This window comes from Ascaphus truei, chromosome 2 (genome assembly GCF_040206685.1).
Source record: "Ascaphus truei isolate aAscTru1 chromosome 2, aAscTru1.hap1, whole genome shotgun sequence".
NCBI classification, from domain to species: domain Eukaryota; kingdom Metazoa; phylum Chordata; class Amphibia; order Anura; family Ascaphidae; genus Ascaphus; species Ascaphus truei.
The window spans coordinates 254,754,420-254,761,348 of record NC_134484.1 but is presented as its reverse complement, the minus strand read 5'-3'; the positions used below and the strand labels follow the sequence as shown (position 1 = coordinate 254,761,348).

General features: G+C 47.7%; 1 pseudogene; it reads right to left on the bottom strand.

Moving 5' to 3' along the window:
- Positions 1 to 294: 294 nt before the first annotated feature.
- LOC142488201 (uncharacterized) lies at positions 295 to 3,412 on the bottom strand (annotated as a pseudogene).
- Positions 3,413 to 6,929: the final 3,517 nt, after the last annotated feature.

Sequence of the window (6,929 nt, the reverse complement as noted above, 5' to 3'; positions counted from 1 at the left end):
TTTCTTCAGGTCAATATTTTGTGCAATTTCATATTCTATTTTCAAGGTGGATAGCCCAACAAGTCTTTCTTTCATCATTGAGGAATTAATGTTTTGATCAACTTTAGCTTGGAAAAGCTTTGCTCACCACTGGCCACAGAAACAGGGAGGGTCAAAAACGATGCGTAGAGCAATACATGTGTTGCGGACACTATATGTCAACTTATTTTTGCAGACAAAGTTCAATACATCTTGTGGTGATGATGCTCACTTTGGAACTCATCTTGCAATGGCTTGCAAGTCACTGTACAAATCTTAAGCATCAATATCTTTGGAGTCTCCATGTTGTAAAGCTTGCTGTAGCTTCAATCAATGCCCCATCATTTGCTTTGATGTTATATTCTGCAAACTGTGAACATTATAGAGGAAGCCAAACACAGAACTAATTTGATGCATCTGTGTGGATGTTTCTTCAATCAATTTGTATTGCTGTATCAAGGATTGCAAAATAAAAGTTCACTTTGAATTTTTCCCTGAAGCTCTGAATAGGCTCATCGTCTGCTTCATATGTGAACTGCTTCTTCTTTTCCTAATACGGACTGTATCTGGTTGAAAGTGTGTAAGTATCTCCAACTCTTCAGCAAGTTCCCGTGCCTCTACCAGTGTTTTCTCGAACCCTTCATCACACCCGCAGTCTACAAGAAACTTCTTGGTTGCGCTCATTTGTTTAATGGCATTATGTATGTCAAATTCCTTCACCAGAATTTGTTTGCTAGTCATATTGATCTCAAAGAGGATGTAATACTACACAACAAGAAAAACAACAAAGTTGAAGCTAGAAATGCCTTTGCCAGAGCTTGTGCATCAATTCGTGAGGTATTACGAGATGGTCCTATTAGGGTAGTTGTCACGGGAGACCAGGTTTATTAACACCTTTTTATACCGATCATATGATTGAGCAAAGCAAGGAGGTTAAATAAAATGTAATTTATTTCAGGAAAAAACATACACACAATGTAAAACAATTTGCACGGTTAATACACTTTCTGGGAACAGGGCTAACGAATAAACTTGTCCTTTAAACGAAATTCAGAAATATGACCTCTGTAGGAGCCCTTTCCAATGACCGGTAGGTAATCACGAAAGTCCTGGAACTGATTTCGGCATGCAATGCCAGACGCGACCACTACGTTCTCAAAAAGCGGGACTTAGAAAATGTTCTCACTCAAAATCTTTGAAGCCGGCTCGCGTCTATTCAGTACAGAGCATCTTTGAATTTGCTGCTATTGGTTTGGCACTTGGAATCTGCTCACCTGATTGTCTGCAATGGTTTCTTATGGGTTTCAGTGTCCCATGCACAAACCTCTACAGCCTATCAGAGAGTGGGAATTCTCCTTCCAGCCAATCACCGATTTGCCGGTATTGTAAAGCCAGGTGGTGGTGTAGGGGGGTACCTTTCTTTATTCTGCAAAGGGGCATGCGCCAACCTGGCACCTCTGCCACTTTGCATACTGAGCCCCCCATGGCTCCAAGCTCCACAGAGTCTGGGCTCTGGCAAATGATGGCCGAATAGCCCTGTGTTAGCCCAGGATGTGGGTACTCAAGCATGAATGCAGTTCCCCTCCTGGTCTAACACCTTGGCATCCCTGAGGCTTTCAAGTCAGGACTCCGCACAGACCCATAGGCACCAAGCTTGGTAGCCATCTGGTCCGTCGGTAACCATGACTCAGAAATCCCACAGTTCATTCACAGGTTATCAGTACGTATACCAATTAAACATAACCCTTTAATAAAATATACTGTGTCCTGTATCTTGTGTGATGAAAATGTGTAAGTCCCGTTCTGGTGTCAGGGATGGAGTAAGGGGGTATACTGTCTACACTCACTAGCCTCATCCTTGCCACACTCTAGAAATTACTTTTAAACTTTTTACACACAAAAACTACTCACAGCTTTATCATATAGCAGGGGCATCCCCTGAACCTCTATGCTAGGTTCAGGGTACCTGGGCATGAATCTGGGCACCCCCCTTTATACTAGGGATCCCTTGTATGGTTGCAGGTATACATTAACCCCTTCATGCCCCATTTACCTTGTCTTAATGATGCTGCAGCAGGAATCCTGACGGTGGGTCGCAAGAACGTTTTCAGGCCCAAAGTTTGCCCGGGGCAATGTGCTTGGCTGTATCCGAGAATCTCACTCGATTCCCGGATCTAACTTTTTGGGTATTCCATAACTCCGGAACCCCGATACATAGACACATTCTGTGGAGACTTTCTCCGGCAAACCCACCTGAAACTTACAGCCTAGAAATCTCCTGGTCCCAGCACCCCAGGAAAGGCAAAACACACAGAAATCTTTAATGTCACATAATTTGCACACAGTCACAGTAATGCATTTCTGACATCTGGGTCCAAGAGCTGATACTCTAGGACCACACCACACGGATCAGGGGTACCCAAGTAGGCTGAACCTTTATTAGTGAGCCTGGGTACCCCTTCCCCATCACAGTAGTATTAACAGAGATTTCATCTAGTGCATCATAGATATCACCTAGCTGAGGTTTCATGGCATGAATTCAACTTTCCCATCTTTTCTCCAAAAACTTGACAGCACCATTAACAACCAAATTCAAAGAATATGAACTAAAAGGAACAAACAAGGCTAGTGGATTAACAGCCAAAATTATTTGTGGCACACCATTTTCTTTCCTCTTCATATTGCTTCCATCATCATCACAGCCTTGACCATGTAGGGCTCAATGGGCAATGACATCTCTTCTAACTAGTGCAGGATAATGTCCATCATACCAGCATCCGTTGTCTCCTTTAGCGACACAAATCCCAAGAAATGTTCCTTTATGCATACAGGATCACAATTACCAGTATGAATCTAGGACCACAAAGCCAAGGACCGTTGTCATTGGCTCAACATGGCCTACATCTGGTGTACAATCTAGAATGATTGAAAAGTACTTGTCAGCAGGAGTAGATTTTAGGATTTTTTCGTTAATGGTGTTGGATAAAAGCAGAATCAGTTAATTCTGTATATCTTTCCCAAGGTAGTGTACATGTGTCTCATTGTCCCTTATCTGACGAAGATGCTCATCCATAAGTGGGTCAAATAAAGCTAGATATTCTAAAAATTTCAGGAGTGTTCCCATTACCAGAAGTGTGCAAGGCCAGATTTTGCATACCAAGAACTCTCACTAAAGAACTCAGTCGTTCTAAGATTTACTGCCAATACTTCTCTTCTTTAATGAGGTGCAAAGTTCTTCATCAATTGTTTTCTTGTTTTTCAATCGCAGTTCAAGTTCCTTCACCTTTTGAACATTATCCAAATGTTTACTGCTTCTCTTGTGCATTGCTAGAATTTCAGATATGTTTTTCAAATCTTTGGAACTTTTCTCAAAAAGAGATGACACACTAGTCATGTTACTGGTAAATAACTTTCAGCAGCAAAACAATTGTCATTTTTAACTGCACTTGTGAATCTTTTGTATGTTGGTGGGACTTGCATCGGCCCTGTAATTCCTTGCACTATGCCTGTTTTTTACATAAACAATTTCTTGTTTTATTTTTAATTAGTAAAAATGTGTTGACCTTGTTCTATAGTTCTCTTGTTCCCTGACGTTAACATGGCATTTAGAGATTTTACTATCCTGCTAGGTAGTATGGATTGTATTTATTAAAGATTGTATCGTTTACGTTCTGTACATTTCTTGTATATATGTATTTTTGGTATTCAGGGAATCATTCTGAATGTTTCTCCATATCTGTACTCGGGGCTGGCTGAATGGATGGCAATGCCTTCAGTGCCACTGAACAAAGCCCCGCACTTAAAGAGGCTTTGCGCTGTTCTGCAGCATCTTCTCCTTGTGGTGACACGTTGCCATGACAATATGGCGTAGCTAGAGGAGATGAAACGCAGGAGGAGATGCTAAAGAAAGTAAGAGGCCCAGCACTCTCCCCAACCAAACTCCCAGCCAGCTCTGTGTATTATACATTGTGTGGTTAGTATGGGAACCCTTAGGGGACTCTCTTATCCATTAAGAGATGGCTTAATTGGGTACTTTATAGATCAAAGTACAGAAGATTGTGTTGTGCTCAGAACTGGGGACAGACTAGACATAAATATAAAATATGAATATTCCAGCAGAAAGTATTCTGGAAGTATCATATGTAGCCCTGTTTCCCCCCTGAACACAGGAAGCTACCAGTGCTGCCCTTGTACCTATTGGCTCACAGGAGCCTAAGGGCTGGGACCCGCTGCGCCCGGCGGTGCGGACGGCCGCGCGAGCGTTCCCCACCAGCAGGGGAATCCTCCCGAGCCGGTCCCAGTCCCCCCTCACGGCACAGCTCACTACACGCTGTGACGCGTCAGCCGGCAGGGGATTTAAGAAAAATGTGATCTCGAGCGGTGACTGCTGTGGGCTGCTGTAAGGTAAGCAGCTCCCTCCTGCAGCCCGAGCCCGTGGAGGGAGGGGGGAGTAGCGGGTCCCTCCGCTCAAGCCACGCCACCCCCCTCCCACTCCCGCCCACCTCCCGCTCCCTACAGCCCGCATATCACGGTCTGTGTCTGTCAGCGCCCCGCCTGTCTGCAGTGCGGGCGCGCTGACTGAGGGAGCGGGGCCTTAGCCTTAGTCTCTGCCATGGAGAGCCTGGGGTGAATCAATTACTATATGGTGCAGCGCCTCCACCTGTGAGGGATCCCAGCAGAGTGGAAGCAGCCCCTCACAAGACACAATCAAATGAACACATACAAATGATAAGAATAGAAGAACCTTTACTGTAATGAGGTATAACGGAGGACTCTTTCACTATACTCTACAGCAGGCCTGCACAACTCGTAAGGTGAGAAGGGCCGAACTGCTCCAAGGAAAAAAAAAAATTGGGCCGCACGGGTAAAATCATCATCATCATCATCATCTCTCCTCCAGCACCTCATCATCATCATATCTCCCCCAGCACCCCTCATCATCATCCTCATATCTCCCCCAGCACCCTTCATCATCATCCTCATATCTCCCCCAAGAACCCCTCACTATCAACCTTTGCGATACTCCCCATCTATCTCTCCCCCTCACCCACACACATAATACTCCCCCTCCACATCAAACACACAATACCCCCCTGCACAGCACACACATCACACCCCCCCTGCACCTCACATCCCTCTCCCCCCTTGCAACTCACATCGCTCTCCCCCCTGCACCTCACATCACTCTCTCCCCTTGCACCTCACATCACTCTCCCCCCTTGAACCTCACATCACTCTCCCCCCATGTACCTCAAATCACCCCCTTTGCACCTCAAATCACCCCCGTGCACCTCCAATGACCCCCCTTGCACCTCCAATCACCCCCCTTGCACCTCCAATCACCCCCCTTGCACCTCCAATCACCCCCCTTGCACCTCAAATCCCCCCCCTTGCGTTGGGAGCAGGGGGGGCGGTCCCGCAGGAGGAGCTGGCTGGTACTTCCCTGTCCGTCCCACATTGGGAGCAGGGGGGGGAGCGGCCGCAGAGGAGCTGGTACTTCCCCCTCCGTCCCACGTTGGGAGCAGGGGGGGAGCGGGCCCCGCGCATGCGCGCCGGGACCGCGGGGAATCGCCGTCATTTTTTTAAACTTTTTTTTTTTTTATTTCATTAATTAACTGGCGCCCGGCCGGAGTCATTGCGGGCCACACAGAGAGGCCAGGCGGCCAACGGGCCGTATGTTGTGCAGGCCTGCTCTATAGTGAGTAGATACACAACTGCCCCACGCCTCGCAGGGCCTCTACCCACCTTATTTCCCAACACCGTGTACCCCACACCATGTCCACAATATTGTATAAGTCCCTTGGTCACTTATCCCAATAGTGTCCCCAAAACCACCCTTATAGGCGTGATCAACACCTGTGTTGTACCGGTATGTTGGTGCACTGTAAAGACAGTACCTGCCGGGCGCTCCAGCACCCGATCCGCAAATACTTCAAAAAGGATCCGCCGATCCACGATGTCCTCAGCGACATCCCTCAAGGGTGGTCCCCCCCGGGTAATGTCTCTCTCTCTTGCGTGCTAGGCCTGGTCCCAGACCGCTCCTCAGGGAGTACAGCGTCCGCTGTGTCCCTCACTTTTACTATGGTAGTAATGGGATAGGTTCCCTAATCTGAGGCCTGTCTCTGAAGCACCCACAAGCTAATAAGTGTCTCAGGGCCTATCTGGGGCCTAGGGGATATTCTGGCCTAGTGCAGAGGCTACTTGCCTCTCTGCACAGACACCTCTGTCCCCTATCCCTTCCTGGCACACACTGACTAACGTGGTCCCTAGTCCATGACTATATCCTGTCATTCCATAGAATCCTGAAGCCCTATTGGCTCCCTGGCGTCACATGTGCTTCCCTAAGGCTCATGTGAATTGTAGTCCCTGCCAATAGCCTTTCCTGATTGGCACTGATTCGCGCAATGTATCTTGCGCATGCGCGAGGTCCCTGAGGGCTCTGGCGCACACCACACTCACTGAGCATGCATAACCTCAAATATGGCGGCGCCTTCAGCCCTACACTGCCGGGAGCCCCCAGTGACGCGCTCGCCATCCCGACTACCAGCGGAGGCTCTCCTGCCTCCCCTCCACCGGCACCCACGCTCCCGTAGCAAGCGCGCACCTGCGCGCCCACAGAGCAGCCGCCCCCCCCCCCTTTCCCGCAGCAGGTAGGGACCCAGGGCCCTCGCTACACATACAATTGATTTATGAGGTTTGACTAGGTAGGTACAAAAACGCTTGCCTGAGAAACCTCACAATCACAGTAGTAAAGGTTTAAACACATCCAGTGTCCAGAAATAACAACGCTCTGTATATAAATTGACCATACCTTCCGTCAGCCATCTAGAGATGTAAGTGGTACTGTATAGTCACATAGGGACTCACTTCATACGTGCAACTTAAAGCGGTACGGCGTGAAATGCATGGGT